Raw genomic sequence first — 15,844 nt, forward strand, 5'->3', positions numbered from 1 at the left:
AAACGCCCTTCTAATATTCAGGCTCGTGGATCTATTGGCTATGAAGCCCGCCTGGTCCTCGTGGATCAGCTTATGGATAACCCCATTCAATCTTGCTGCCAGCACTTTGGCCAGAATTTTTACGTCCGTGCATAAGAGAGAAATTGGTCTATAGGCGGCCATATCCAAGGGATCTTTCCCTTCTTTCTGTAATACAATAATAGTTGCTTCTAGCATTGAGGCAGGTAATTGGCCCCCCTCAAGCGCCCCCCCCAAAACTTTCAGCAGTTCGGGGATCAACACTTCACCATAGTGTTTGTAGGTCTCAATTGGAAGACCATCTGGTCCGGGCGACTTATGGGTTGCCATGCCTGATACTGCTTGGTGTAATTCTGCTATAGATATTGGGGCATCTAATATATCGCTTTCTTCTTGTGATATGGTGGGGATGTCTAACCCCCTTAGGAAGTCCTCCATCTTGGCCTCCTTACCCCTCTTCTGGGAGGAATACAGTTTTTTATAGTAATCCCTGAAGGCTTGTACTATTTTTAAGGTGCTTGATACTACCTCACCGCTCTGGGATCTAATCGCGAGGACCGTGGATGGAGCTGCATTGGATTTTGCTAGCATAGCCAGTGTCCTTCCCATTCTCTCGCCCTCCACCATAGATTCCTGTCTTTGGAGTAACCGCCTGGTTTCTGCTTTCTGTATAACCACTGATTTATATGCTTGTTGTTTCTCTTGCCAGATACTTTCCGTCTCCGGGGTTGGGTTGCAAGTATAGTTGTTTTCTGCTTCAAGAGCGTCTCTCAACAAGCTCTCCTCCTCCCTTCTAGCCTCTTTGTTGAATGTAGCTATCTGCTGTATCAGGACCCCCCTAAAAAAAAGCCTTAAGGGCGTCCCATAGCGTAGAAGGGGACACCGTTCCCTGATTGATCTCAACAAACTCCCTTAAGGAGGAAAGTATCCCTTCCGTCTTTTTAATAATTTCAAACCAGTACGGGCTTATACTCCAGTTCTTCCGGGGCCTAGGCTCCCCAAGATTTAAAATGACTACCATAGGTGAGTGGTCTGAGATGCCTCTTGGCCAGTATGTTATATTTTCTACCATCTGGAGAGCCCTATCATTTCCTAGGGCTAGGTCTATCCTTGAAAGCACGGAGTAAGATGCAGAACAGCAAGTATATTGCAGCACGCCTGGGTTCCGTGCCCTCCACAAATCCATTAATCTCACTTCTTCCAGAAAAAAGCTTAACCGACTCCTTACTGAGTCCTCTGAGCTTTTTCGTAGTGGGAATCTATCCAGCCCTTTATCTAGAACCTCGTTGAAGTCCCCCATTGCTACAATCGGCACCTCTTTTTTATCTAGCAAAAATTCATACAGTTTAAGCAAGACATCCAGATTAAAGGGCGGAGGGATATATATATTTGCCACCACATACCTGGCGTTTTTAATAGAACATAATAAAAAGATGTATCTACCCAACTCGTCTATCCTGACCTGGCTGCAGGAAAACTTCACCCCAGACTTTACCAAAACACTCACTCCCCTACTGTAGGAGGAGTGAACCGCATGAAATTGGGTTTGAAATTTTTTCATCTGTAGGTGATGAATAGTTTCCTTGGTTAGGTGGGTTTCCTGCAGACAGACCAGATCAGCCCCACAACTCTCCATCATAGAGAACACTGCTAATCTTTTAAGTGGTGTACCCAGGCCCCTGACATTCCAGGATCCTATTTTCAGAGTCTTAGCTAACATCTAAAGACTGAGGAATATCCTTTACCCCAACACATACAAACGTATATAACAGAAAGATATAAGAGAAATTTAATATATATAACCCTAACCCAAAACCAATTTTTCTCCTCCTAGTGACTATTATAACAGTTCCGTGTGTGTGCGTACTTGGCCACTAGACCACGTATTCATTTTGGCTATATTAGCCTTACTTTGGGCATAAATTTGCCATAGACATTGCTTGCATGTGCGTGTAGAACAACCAAGAACCTATTTACTATAAAAAGTGCCTGTATGTGCAAAAATAATCTTAAGGAAGGTCTGGATACCTCCGTTATAATAATTTCTAGTGGCATAAGTGTTCGTAAGGAATGATTTACCCACCCTATTTCCCCTCCCTCCCATCTTCCCACCCCTTCCCTTCCCTCCCCACCTAACCTCCCCTACCCTCCCACCCCATCCCCCTCCCCCCACCTATCTAGGTGTACCCCCTGGGGGTTTACCATGACCGTTGCCTCTTACACTAACACCAACCTTTTATACCAAATCTTCCACTCACAACCCCACACCACCCTACCCACAAATAGCTGTGTGCGCCCATCCCCTCCCGTCCCCTTATAACAAAAAGCATTAACAGATGGCAGGAAGGGGTGGAAAAAGAAAAAAAAAAAAAAAAAAGGCAAGAACAAGAAAAAAACAAAAACAAAGATACAGCCCCTGTACCTCCCAATACCTTGTCGTGCCATCCTATTGATATCCCGGCCTAATATATCTTCCCCCATTCCCTACGTAAAATTCGTGATTTTTTCCCTATTATCTTTCAGCCACTTCTCAACTTCAGCAGGGGAGTTAAAAAACAGAGTCTCCCCCAGAGCCGCAACCTTGCCGGATATAAAAGAGCATAGGGCAACTTAAATTTTTGTAGATTGCGTTTTGCCTGGGTAAACTCTGCCCTACGCCTCTGCAAATCCGGAGAGAAGTCGGAATAAAACGATATTTTTGCTCCTTTAAAAAAAACCTCCCCTGCTTCCCTGATCTTCCGTAATAAGGTTACTTTATCCTGGTAGTTAAGAAATCTCAGGAGGAGGGGTCTCGGGTGGCCCCCTTCCGATGGTGCCCTGAAAGGGATCCTGTGAGCTCTTAGCTTTAAACATTTTTACAGGTTTACCCGTTTAGAATTACAGAGGAGGTCTTGCACTAGAATTATTGCTGAGAAAATAAAGCCGCTCACAGGACAACCACTTAGGGTGATGATACAAGTCTCCCTCGGCCTCACAGGTGCTGGCTCTGCACAATTAGTGAAAAACAAAAAGGAAAAGCCTGGATGGCCACACTTCCGTGAAAAAAAAGCACCTTTATTGTAACAAAAAAATAGGTCACATTAAAATTGGATAACACAGGACAACTGCTAGCTAACGCGTTTCACATCAACCGATGCTTACTCATAGCTAAGTGGAAGGTTATCACAGCAAAGACATAACAGGTAGGTAATTAAAAACATATGAAACACCTGACAATGAAAAAAGGACAAGGCAGAAAAACTCACACACCATCCTAGTTACATGTATTAACCTTCTAACGCCCAGAAAGTAAAAAGTATAGTTAAAGAGTCAATGAGTTTAAAAGTTTTTAGTGTACAATAAAACTCTGGACAATCGCAATAGCCAGCATGCTACTGGGGGTTAATTCTAAATAAACCACACGTATTGATGTGATAATAACAATGGTGCAAGCCAAATGCATCAGAACAAAATTGCATATATGGACATAATATATGCACATAAAAAAACACACTTTAGTCTTCCTTTACTGGTAGAATTTTACAACAGGTCTGGATTTTTTAGCCACTAGAGTATTGCAACATGCGGAGTGAGACCTCTCTCTGCCTTCACAGCATGATGCACTCTTTCTGCTCGGGCATGAGGTTCCGGGAGGTAACATACTCAGGTGGCATCTGTTCATACAACTATACGTACGTATATGATGTTTGCCATTAGTGTTAAACAGTTAAATTCAATTTTTATTTTTCCTTTTCGATCAAAGTAATAATTGTTCTACTATATTTGTCCTGCATTGGTACCCCAATGCAGGTCAATCAGTTAATTTCAATTTTTGTTTGTCGATTTAAGTAATAATTGTCCCACAATAATTGTCCTACATCGGTACTCTTCTTTGAGTGACATATTTCATTGTTATCCTAACGGCTGCGTTTGCATCCATTGATATAGTTATTGTGGTTAATTATTTATTTAAATGGTATGCTTTTTTCTCATTACACATCCCGGCTAATGCCGTTCACATTAGGTTGGGTTAGATGATAAGTTGCCAGTAAGCCGAGTGTTGCAGCACACTGAGTGAGACTTCTTGCCTTTAGCGCTTCTCATTTTGTGTGCTGGGTTTCGATTCTTGATTTGAGCATGGGCTATGACATTTGCTCCAAGTGGTATGTGGTTTTGACGGGACATGCCTTATGCCATCCTGACAGTTTTGTTGTATCCTATGACATTGTCATTGTGGTTTACATTTTGATTTAATGATGTATGGGTTTTTTCCTTTTCACATATTCTAATTTATGCTGTTGTGTTCCTTCACAATATAGTATCGGTTTAGATGGGAAGCCTTCAGCGAGCCGAGTGCTGCAGTACACAGAGTAAGACTTTTTGCCTTTAGTGCTGCTCCCTTTGTGTGCTGGGATTCGGCTCTTGACTCTAATATGGGTTATGGAGCTCCAACTAGTATGTGGTTTTGTCCCAGCTTCCAGCCCAATTTCATTTCAACAGACAACAGATATTTAATGACATCTACATCGTGGTAAAGTGTGGTTGTTATTCACCACGTTATTTTCTCATATTATTGTTGTTTTTGATTCTGAGGGCTTATTCTTTGCTACATTTCCATTATATCTGTGTTATATTTGTGTCATTGGTTCGAGCATTCTCCTACATTCACATACCCGTACACCCCATTGTTTGGATGCTCCATGAAGCGTCCTACTGAAGAATTTGAAAATGAAACAACGTAAAAATAAAGAAAATGTTGACATGAGAACAGAGTACATAGTTATCTGCTCTTGTAAAAATTTTTTGATTATATTGGTACTATTTGACATCTTCTAAAAGGGGTCCACTGGTGTGTGAGTGTGGTTCGCACATTTTCAGCATGACTAAGTGTGGTTCCACACAATGTATACAGTCATAACATTTTGGTATACATTTATCGATGATGATTTTTTTTATGTGCATATATTATGTCCATATATGCAATTTTGTTCTGATCCATTTGGCTTGCACCATTGTTATTATCACATCAATATGTGTGGTTTATTTAGAATTAACCCCCAGTAGCATGCTGGCTATTGCGATTGTCCAGAGTTTTATTGTACACTAAAAACTTTTAAACTCATTGACTCTTTAACTATACTTTTTACTTTCTGGGAGTTAGAAGGTTAATACATGTAACTAGGAAGGTGTGTGAGTTTTTCTGCCTTGTCTTTTTTTCATTGTCAGGTGTTTCATATGTTTTTAATTACCTACCTGTTATATGTCTTTGCTGTGATAACCTTCCACTTAGCTATGAGTAAGCATCGGTTGATGTGAAACGCGTTAGCTAGCAGTTGTCCTGTGTTATCCACTTTTAATGTGACCTATTTCTTGTTACAATAAAGGTGCTTTTTTCACGGAAGTGCAGCCATCCAGGCTTTTCCTTTTTGTTTTTCACTAGAATTATTGCCCTTGCGGCGATACCTCACATGTGTGATTTGAATGGTGCTTACATATGCGGGCGTGACCTCGGACAGGGGTGCACTTTAAATTTTTTATTGTTTATTTTACTTTTATATTTTGATGGTTTCTTTTTACATTTTTTTTTTTTATCACTTTTAATTCTATTACAAGGAATGTAAACATCCCTTGTAATAGGAATAGTGTGTGACAGGTCCTCTTTACAGCAAGAAGAAGAATAATAATCTCGGCTTCCCAGCCAAGGCGGCAGCATTTTTTTCACATGCAGATGCCGGGTGTGACTTCATAACAAGGCACCCAGCCTCCAAACAATCATAGGGACTTCGGGGACCATCTGGCCCGCCGGAAATCGCTATGGTCAACATCCGGACACCATTCGATTACTTCTCCGGTTTGCCGACTGCACGGGCGAGCCGGTAGAAGCACCGGAGGGCGATGTTGTAGGAATGTCTCGGCTGTCCAGGACTCCCCTCCTCATTGGCCGAGACAGAAGCACGGCATAATTGGCTCCCGCTACTGTTAAGGTCAGCCAATGAGAAGAGAAAGGGGGCTGGGCCACGGCTCAGTGTCTGAATGGACACAGGAAGCTGCGACTCGGCCCCGGTGCCCCCATAGCAAGCTGCTTCCTGTGGGGGCACTCAACAGGAAGGAGGAGCCAGGTGCACAGAAGAGGGACCCAAGAAGAGGAGGATTTGGGCTGCCCTGTGCAAATGCACTGCACAGAGCAGGTAGGTATGACATGTTTGTTATTGTGTTACCTAAAAAAACAAGATGTTACAATCACTTTAAGGTATAACTGGTAAATGAAACAGTCATTTCAGAGATTGGCTTGCAGGCATCAGGCTTTGCATTAATACAGTAAAAGGCATTAATACAGTAACAAGCATCAGGGTTTAACTTTGCAATACAATAACATTGAAAGTACAATCATTTATTAACAGACTGAAAAAAAATAAATAAAAAAAAAATACTTGGAATTCAGAAGGACTATATACACTGTACATTCACCTAAAAGTAGCAATAACCATAAATATAAACACGAGATAAGGTGTGCATGCACATTGCCGCAGGTTTCTAGCAACGTGCAAGAATTATGGCGGCATTCTGTGTCTCTGTACTGACCTTGTAATAAAACCAAGCCTGGGGCAATGAAAACACTTTGGATATTTGTATAATCAGGTTATATAATGTCTAGACTTCTAAGAAAACCATTGTTTATGCATCAGTTATTTCACCCCTAGATTTTAAATGGAATGTTAACTTCTTAATGATGACAATCTTACAGTGGTGAAGTATAAATCTTTTTTTTTTTTTTTTTTTTTTAAATCAGGAAAATGTTTATTGTTATAAACAGGAATTCCTGATTTTATAGACCAGTACATATATTCACATATACAGTATAAATCTAAAACGTTTGTTTTTTGAGAGTAGAAATGATTTTCAAGGCTTTGTGTTAGGAAGAATCTCTCATCACGTCCACATTTGCAGAGACCAACAATCGATTATCGTACTACATCATCCATATCTCCATCCCTAGACTGTGATAATTCAGCAAAATAAAACGGGTTTCCGCAGCCTAAGAAGCACAAATTCAGTATGTACCTAATTTTCAGACAAAGAGAATGATTTATGAAAACTAGAAAAGAAAAAAAAAAAAAAAAAAAAGTAGTGAGAATGTTGCCCTTGCAATCAGGCATTGTTTAAGCCCTGTGTGCATGATCATGGCTTTTGCACACAGAGCTAAACCATTTCAATACCGGGCACCTTCTTGCCCAGGCTAATTTTAAGCGCAGTCGCACTTTGAATGACAATTGCGCAGTCATGCACTGTACAAAATTACATTGTTATTTTTTTTCACACAAATAGATTTTTGTAGCATATAATCACCACTGGGGTTAATTTTTTGCTAAAAAAAAAAAAAAAATTTTTGTTTTAAAACGTTGCAAAAAAATAATCTTTCCTTAAAAATTTGGGTCAAACTGTATTCTGCTACATTTCTTTGGTGAAAATACCCAAATCAGTGTTTAATTAGTCTGTAGGCAAGTTATAGAGTCCACAAAAGTATGGTATATACACTATATTGTCAAAAGTATTGGGACACCTGCCTTTACACGCACATGAACTTTAATGGCATCCGGGTCTTAGTCTGTAGGGTTCAATACAGAGTTGGCCCACCCTTTGCAGCTATAACAGCTTCAACTCTTCTGGGAAGGCTGTCCACAAGGTTTAGGAGTGTGTCTATGGGAACGTTTGACCATTCTTCCAGAAGCGCATTCATGAGGTCAGGCACTAATGTGGACGAGAAGGCCTGGTTCACACTCTCCGCTCTAATTCATCCCAAATGTGTCCATCGGGTTGAGGTCAGGACTCTGTGCATGCCAGCTCTTCCACCCTAAACTCGCTCATCCATGTCTTTATGGACCTTGATTTGTGCACTGGTCCAAATCATTTGGTGGAGATGGGAGGATTATGGTGTGAGGTTGTTTTTCAGGGGTTGGGCTTGGCTCCTTGGTTCCAAGTGAAGGGAACTCTTAAGGCATCAGCATACAAAGACATTTTGGAGAATTTTATGCTCCCAACTTTGTAGGAACAGTTTGGGGAGGGCCCTTTCAATGGGCAGGGGCGCTTTAGGAGCGGTGTATACACCGCTCTTAAAAGCGCCTCAAAGAAGCTGCTTGCAGGACTTTTTTTGATGTCCAGCCAGCGCAGCACCTCAGTGTGAAAGCACTCAGGCTTTCACACTAGGATTGCAGATGAGGCATTTTTCAGGCGCTTTACTGGCGCTATTTTTAGAAAAATTACTCCTGTGTGAAAGGGGTCTTATGCCCCGTACACACAGTAGGATTTTCCAACCGAAAATGTTCGATGGGAGCTTGTTGTCGGAAATTCCGACCGTGTGTAGGCTTCATCGGACATTTTCCATCGAAATTTCTGTCACACAAAATTTCAGATCTGGATCTCAAATTTTCCGACAACAAAATCCGTTGTCGTAAATTCCGATCGTGTGTACACAATTCCGACGCACAAAGTTCCACGCATGCTCGGAATCAAGCAGAAGAGCCGCACTGTGACCGTGTGTATGCAAGACAAGTTTGAGCCAACATCCATCGAAAAAAAACATGTATTTTGTTGTCGGAAAATCCTATCGTGTGTACAGGGAATTAGTGTGGTATTTGCATTTAGAATCTATTGCTGTGAACCTACATCATGCGTTCAAAGGAGCAGTCCATGCAAGTGAAACAGGCCATTGTAAGGCTTCAAAAATGAAACAAATTCATCAGAGGTAGCAGCAACATTAGGAGTGGCCAAATCAATAGTTTGGTGCATTCCGAGGAAAGAAGAACGCACTGGTGAGCTCAGCAACATAAAAAGGCCTGGACGTCCACAGAAGACAGCAGCGGTGGATGATCGCAGGATTCTCTCTATGGTAAAGAAAAACCCATTCACAACATCAAGACAAGGGAAGGACACTCTCCAGGAGGTGGGCGTATCATTGTCAAAGTCTACAATCAAGAGAAAACTTCACGAGAACAAATACAAAGGGCTCACCACAAGGTGCAAACCATTCATAAGCCTGAAGAATACAAAAGCCAGATTAGACTTTGCTAAAAAAACATCTAAAAAAGCCAGACCAGTCCTGGAAAAGCATTCTTTGAATGGATGAAACCAAGATTAATCTGTACCAGAATGACAGGAAGAGAAAAAAAAAAAAAAAAAAAAAAAAAGTGTTGAGAAGGCTTGGAACAGCTCATGATTCAAAGCACACAACGTCATCTGTAAAACATGGTGGAGGCAGTGTGATGGCATGGGCATGCATGGCTTCCAGTGGCACTGGGTCATTGGTGTTTATGGATGATGTGACGAAGATATACTGTCAGCTCAGATTCAGCCAAATGCAGCAAAGTTGATTGGACGGGGCTTCACAGTACAGATGGACAGTGATCCAAAACATACTGCAAAAGCCAGGAGCTTTTGAAGGAAAAGAAGTGGAATATTCTACAATGGCCGAGTCAATCACCTGATCTCAAATCAATTGAGCATGCATTTCACTTGCTGAAGGCAAAACTAAAGGCAGAAAGACCCACAAAGAACAACTGAAGACAGCTGTAGTTAGAGCCTGGCAAAGCATCAGAAAGGAGGAAACCCAGTGTTTGGTAATGTCCATGGGTTCCAGACTTCAAGCAGGCATTGCCAGTAAAGGATTCTCAACAAAATATTAAGAATGAACATTTTATTTATTTTTATATTAATTTGTTCAATTACATTTGAGTCCCTGAAAACGGGGGGACGGTGTATAAAAATGGTTGCAGTTCCTAACATTTGTACTTAATAATACTGTGCAACCCCTTGAATTAAAGCTTAAAGTCCGCACTTCAAATTCATTTGGATTGTTTTGATTTAATTTTATTCCGATGGCATACAGAGGCAAAAGTATGAAAATTGTGCTTGTGTCCAAATATATATATATATATATATATATATATATATATATATATATATATATATATATATATATATATATATATATATATATACATACATACATACATACACACACACACACACACACACACAGTATCTCACAAAAGTGAGTACACCCCTCTCATTTTTGTAAATATTTTATTATATCTTTTCATGTGACAACACTGAAGAAATGACACTTTGCTACAACGTAAAGTAGTGAGTGTACAGCTTGTATAACAGTGCAAATTTGCTATCCCCTCAAAATAACTCAACACACAGACATTAATGTCTAAACCGCTGGCAACAAAACTGAGCACACCGCTAAGTGAAAATGTCCAAATTGGGACCAATTAGCCATTTTCCATCCCCAAATGTCATGTGACTCGTTAGTGTTACAAGGTCTCAGGTGTGAATGGGGAGCAGGTATGTTAAATTTGGTGTTATCGCTCTCACTCTCTCATACTGGTCACTGGAAGTTCAACATGGCACCGCATGGCAAAGAACTCTCTGAGGATCTAAAAAAAAAAAAAAAAAAAGAAGAAACATTGCTCTACATAAAGATGGCCTAGGCTATAAGAAGATTACCAAGACCTTGAAACTGAACTGCAGCACGGTGGCCAAGACCATAAGTGGTTTAACAGGACAGGTTCCATGTAGAACAGGCCTCGCCATGGTCGACCAAAGAAATTGAGTACACATGCTCAGCAACATATCCAGAGGTTGTATTTGGGAACTAGAGGTAGGAGTGCTCTCAGCATTTCTGCAGAGGTTGAAGGGGTGGGGGGTCAGCCTGCCAGTGCTCAGACCATACGCCGCACACCACATCAAATTGGTCTGCATGGCTGTTGTCCCAGAAGGAAGCCTCTTCTCAAAATGATGCAAAAGAATGCCTGCAAACAGTTTGCTGAAGACAAGCAGACTAACGACATGGATTACTGAACCATGTCCTATGGTCTGATGAGACCAAAATAAACGTATTTTCTTCAGATGGTGTCAAGCGTGTGTGGCGGCAACCAGGTGAGGAGTACAAATACAAGTGTGTATTGTCTACAGTCAAGCATGGTGGTGGGAGTGTCATGGTCTGGGGCTGCATGAGTGCTGAAGGCACTGGGTAGCTACAATTCGTTGAGGGAACCATGAATGCCAACATGTACTGTTACATACTGAAGCCAAGCACGATTCCCTCCCTTCGGAGACTGGGCCGCAGGGCAGTATTCCAACATAACTGCCCCAAACACACCTCCAAGATGACCACTGCCCTGCTAAAGAATGATGGACTGGCCAAGCTTGTCTCTAGACCTAAACCCTATTGAGCATCTGTGGGGCATCTTCAAATGGAAGGTGAGGAGTGCAAGGTCTCCAACATCCACCAGCTCCGTGATGTCGTCATGGAGGAGTGGAAGAAGACTCCAGTGGTAACCTGTGAAGCTCTGGTGAACTCCATGGCCAAGAGGGTTAAGGCAGTGCTGGGAAATAATGGTGGCCACACAAAATATTGACACTTTGGGCCCAATTTGGACATTTCCACTTAGGGGTGTACTCACTTTTGTTGCCAGCGGTTTAGACATTAATGACTGTGTGTTGAGTTATTGTGAGGGGACAGAAAATTTTAATTGTAGCAAAGTGTCATTTCTTCAGTGTTGTCACATGAAAAGATAGAATAAAATATTTACAAAAATGTCAGGGGTCTACTCACTTTTGTATATATATTACACCGATACCACTTTATAACCGAGTACAAGTACCGATACTTTTTTTTATTTTTTTTTAAAGGTCATGTGGTTTGTGAAACCAAAATTCCAGTGCAAACAGTCCTATTTGCTGTGATTAGATGAACACTATAGATGCTAAATTTTCAGATTCGAACACGCCAAGATATATATAGCCATTGATATTGTAGTTCACTTTTCTATGCCAATAATTTTTGTTTCATGGTATTAAGACTATATAGATAATTAGTATTTGATACATCAGCGCAGTACATACTATTTATAATGCTCTCTATTCCCCAGGGAGCCCACGTTCACCCTCACTTTGCAGGAACGGAGGGGGGCTCTAATCACACACTGACCTGCTTCAGTGGTGCTGAACACCATCACCAGTGCATTTCAGGAAAGGAGCTTTTGAGCAGAACAAAAAAAAAAAAAAAACACATGATGCACATAAATGCATATAAAACTATATAGAAAAGAAAACCCAAAACAGGGTAAAAGCTGCGCTCGGATTAAAGAATAAATAAAAATGAATGAAATAAGCTGCCAGCACCCTATAAAGTCCAGTATCTGACTCTCAAAAGTATAATAAACAGCAAAAGTGCAGCGCTGATATAATATATGGAATAAATAAAAATGAATCTCACCAAGTGACATAAAAATAATCAGTGAACAAACATATTACAATTCAATCAATGAAAAAACTTAAATCACAAGTGCATGTGAAAAAAAATTATTGAGAAAGAAGTCCAAAAGTTCTTGATAAATCCACAAGAAAATAAAGAACAACCATCCAGGAAAAGATGTGACAAAGGTGCCTATAAATGATCCACCAAGGCGTGTGTGAGTAGAATCCGCTTACCGGACGGCGATGACTGCTATTACGGCAGTCTCGCCCAGCATAGGGATTATGGTCTCCCAAAACCAGGGGTACAATGCAGGATCGGTGGTTCTAACAATCCATCAAAACAATATAGCAGAAGGTATGCAGCATATGAATTATCTAGCAGAGCGGCGGCGTCTCCGTGTACCGCGATTCACTTCCTGTATTCAAGCCCATCCGAGAACGTGATGACGTCACCGTCGTAGGCTCCTCCCTGGAGCAGTTGTATGGCTGAACTCGCATTTGATTTGCAGGAAAATAATTGCAGGGACTTTTTTTTCCCACCCACACTGACATCGGATCGCATGGGGTTTTCTCACTTATGCGATCCGATTCCTGCGCAAGTTCACAGTTCGCACTGCGAACCGATCTGGGGGTGTCAACAATGTAATGACACCCGCAGCAGTTCGCAGAAGGCAGTGTGAACTGCCTGCGGGAGAGATGCGATGCAAACTATATCCATAGGGAACCATTTTAAAATGGACTATAGTGGGTTTCTGCAAAACTGAAAACGCATTAAAAAAACGCATAGGTGTGAACCAGGCCTTAGTGCTTGTTCACACCAGATGCAGTTCTGTGCGTTTTTTTCTGCACTTAGTGCTAGTTCACACCAGTGCAGTAAAACAAAAAGTAGAGCATGCTGCATTTTTTCTGCACAGAACTGTACTGGAACATAGCAAATGGTATCAAAAACGTACTGGAACTGCGTGTGATGTGAACTATAAGCAAAAACTGATCTGGAACATACCCGGAGTGCATTTTTGTGGTGTGAACTGTAAGCAAAAACTGATCTGGAACATACCCGGAGTGCATTTTTGTGGTGTGAACTGGCCGTGAAAATGCATGCACAGTGTTTTCCATGTATTCCAATGGTTCTAGATCACACCAGTGTAGTCAGTTTCCGGTCAGTCACTGCACTGGAAACTACTGCATGGTGTGAACTAGAGCTATTGGAATACATGGAAAACACTGTGCATGCATTTTGTGCAGAAAAAAAGCACACGGAACTGCATCTGGTGTGAACTGGCCCTAAGAAGGGATAAGCAGGCACATACTAAAATTGGTGCAACTGTGTATAATAACCAGTTTCTAAAGTGGGGAAAAGAATTATCTGATCCCCTGCAGATTTTGTAAGTTTGCTCACTTACAAAAATGAAGGGTCTATAAAATTTTTATCATAGGAGTATTTTAAATGAAAGAGACAGCATAGCAACTAAAAATCCCGAAAAAACACGATACAAATGTTATAAATGGAGTTGCAGTTCGGTAAGTCAAATAATTATTTAATCCCCAAGCAAAACATGACTTAGGACTTGGTGGAAAAACTCCTGTTGGCAAGCACATAGATAAGATGTTTCTTGTAGTTGGTTACCAGATTTGAACACATCTCAGAAGGGATTTTGGGCCACTCTTCTATACAGATCTTTTCGAAATACTTAAGGTTTCTCGGCTGTCGCTTGGCAACTCAAAAATTTCAACTCCCTCCATAAATTTTCTATAGGATTAAGGTCTGGAGACTGGCTAGGCCACCCCATGACCTTAATGTGCGTCTTCTTGAGCCACTCCTTTGTTGCCCTGGCGGTATGTTTTGGGTCATTGTCATACTGGAAGACCCATCCATGACCCATCTTCAGTGTTCTGGCTGAAGGAAGAAGGTTCTCATCCAATATTTTACAATACATGTCCTTTGGCGCCTCAAAGCAGCAAAGCAGGCCTGTACCTTCAGCAGAGAAACAGCCCCAAAGCATAATGTTTCCACCTCCCTGCTTGACTGTAGAGATGGTGTTCTTAGGGTCAGAGTGAGCATTTTTCTTCCTCCAAACACGGCAAATTGAGTTAATGCCAAAAAGCTAAATTTTGGTCTCATCTGACCACAGTACTTTCTCCCAATCCTTCTCTGAATCATTTATTTAGATGTTAATTGGCAGACTTCAGATAGGCCTGTACATGTGCCTTCTTCAGGAGAGGGACCTTGCAGGTGCTGCAGAATTTCAATCCATGGCAGTGTATTGTGTTACCAATGGTTTGTTTGGTGACTGTGGTCCCAACTGCCTTGAGATCATTCACAAGCTCCTCCCGTGTAGTCCTGGGCTGATCCTTCCACTTTTATCATGATCATCCTTACCCCATGAGGCGAAACCATGCGTGGAGCTCCAGGCCGAGGGTGATTGATGGCAATTTTGTATTTCTTCCATTTGCCAATAATCGCTCCAACAGTTGTCTCCTTCTCACCAAGCTTCTTTCTGATGGTCTTTGTAGCCCATTTCAGAATTGGGCATGTCTACAATCTTGTCCATGACATCCTTTGACAGATCTTTGGTCTTGCCCATGATGATGAGGTTTGAATGGAAGAAAGATTCTGTGGGCAGGTGTCTTTTATACACATAACGAGTTGTCGTTAGGAGCACAGTCTTGAGTTGACATGTACCACATGAGCAGATACTGTAGCCAGTCTGTGGGAGCCAGAATTATTGTTGGCTGGTAGGGGATCAAATACTTATTTTACTCACTGACCTGCAACTCAAATTAAAAACATTTGTATCATACGTTTCTGGATTTTTGGTTGATATTCTGTCTCTATCATTTAAAATACACCTATGATGATTAAACTTACAAAATCTGCAGGAGATCAAATCATTTTTTTTTTCCCCCATTATGTTTTAGGGCCCTTCACACTGATACGTTTTTCCTGGATTTTTGGTTTGCAAGAAAAATGTTTCCCGTTAAATCCTATGGGGCTCTTCACACCACTGCTTTACAAGTGTGGTGCAGTCATGGTTTTGTTTTTGTACTTTAATGGTTATGTAACGTATTTACTTTTTTGCTTTGTTATCTTTGTAAGGTGATCTTGGGTCACCCGCGTGCATGTCCTGCATGCTGCATCTTTAGTACGGTTTTGAAAACTGTACCAAAAACGCAGCTCCCCATTGAAATGAATGGAAAATGCTGCAAAAAGCACCACATATTGCGTCTTTTTGGTGCATTTTTGCGACACATGTCCCTTTTTTACGGACGCAGGCAACCAAAAAATGCTGCAGGAACGCATCTGAAACAAAATCATCACAAAAATGCATATGCGTTTCACCGTGATTTTGCTACAGAGCAGTTTGAAAATGCTCAAAGCTGAATTGAACAAGCTGAACTTAGAAGTTGATTATGCGCAGCTGGTTACTATGCACAGTTGCACCAGTTTTAGTAAATCTCTCCCACTGTGTGCATGAGGCCCTGATCTCTAAAATGAAGCAAATGGTCTGCCTTAGCTTTCAGGCCCAGTTTTATAACTTGCATACAATGTTTCACAAGCTCAGTAGCAGATCTAAACTGATTT

The 15,844-nt window shown here is 41.3% G+C and overlaps 1 protein-coding gene across 1 annotated transcript in view; it reads right to left on the minus strand.

Moving 5' to 3' along the window:
- COG5 (component of oligomeric golgi complex 5) overlaps nt 1-15,844 on the minus strand; it is a 541,624-nt gene that overhangs the window by 510,843 nt on the left and 14,937 nt on the right. The gene's annotated exons all lie outside the window — the stretch shown is intronic.

The sequence above is a fragment of the Aquarana catesbeiana genome, linkage group LG03 (assembly GCF_042186555.1).
Source record: "Aquarana catesbeiana isolate 2022-GZ linkage group LG03, ASM4218655v1, whole genome shotgun sequence".
Taxonomy (NCBI): domain Eukaryota; kingdom Metazoa; phylum Chordata; class Amphibia; order Anura; family Ranidae; genus Aquarana; species Aquarana catesbeiana.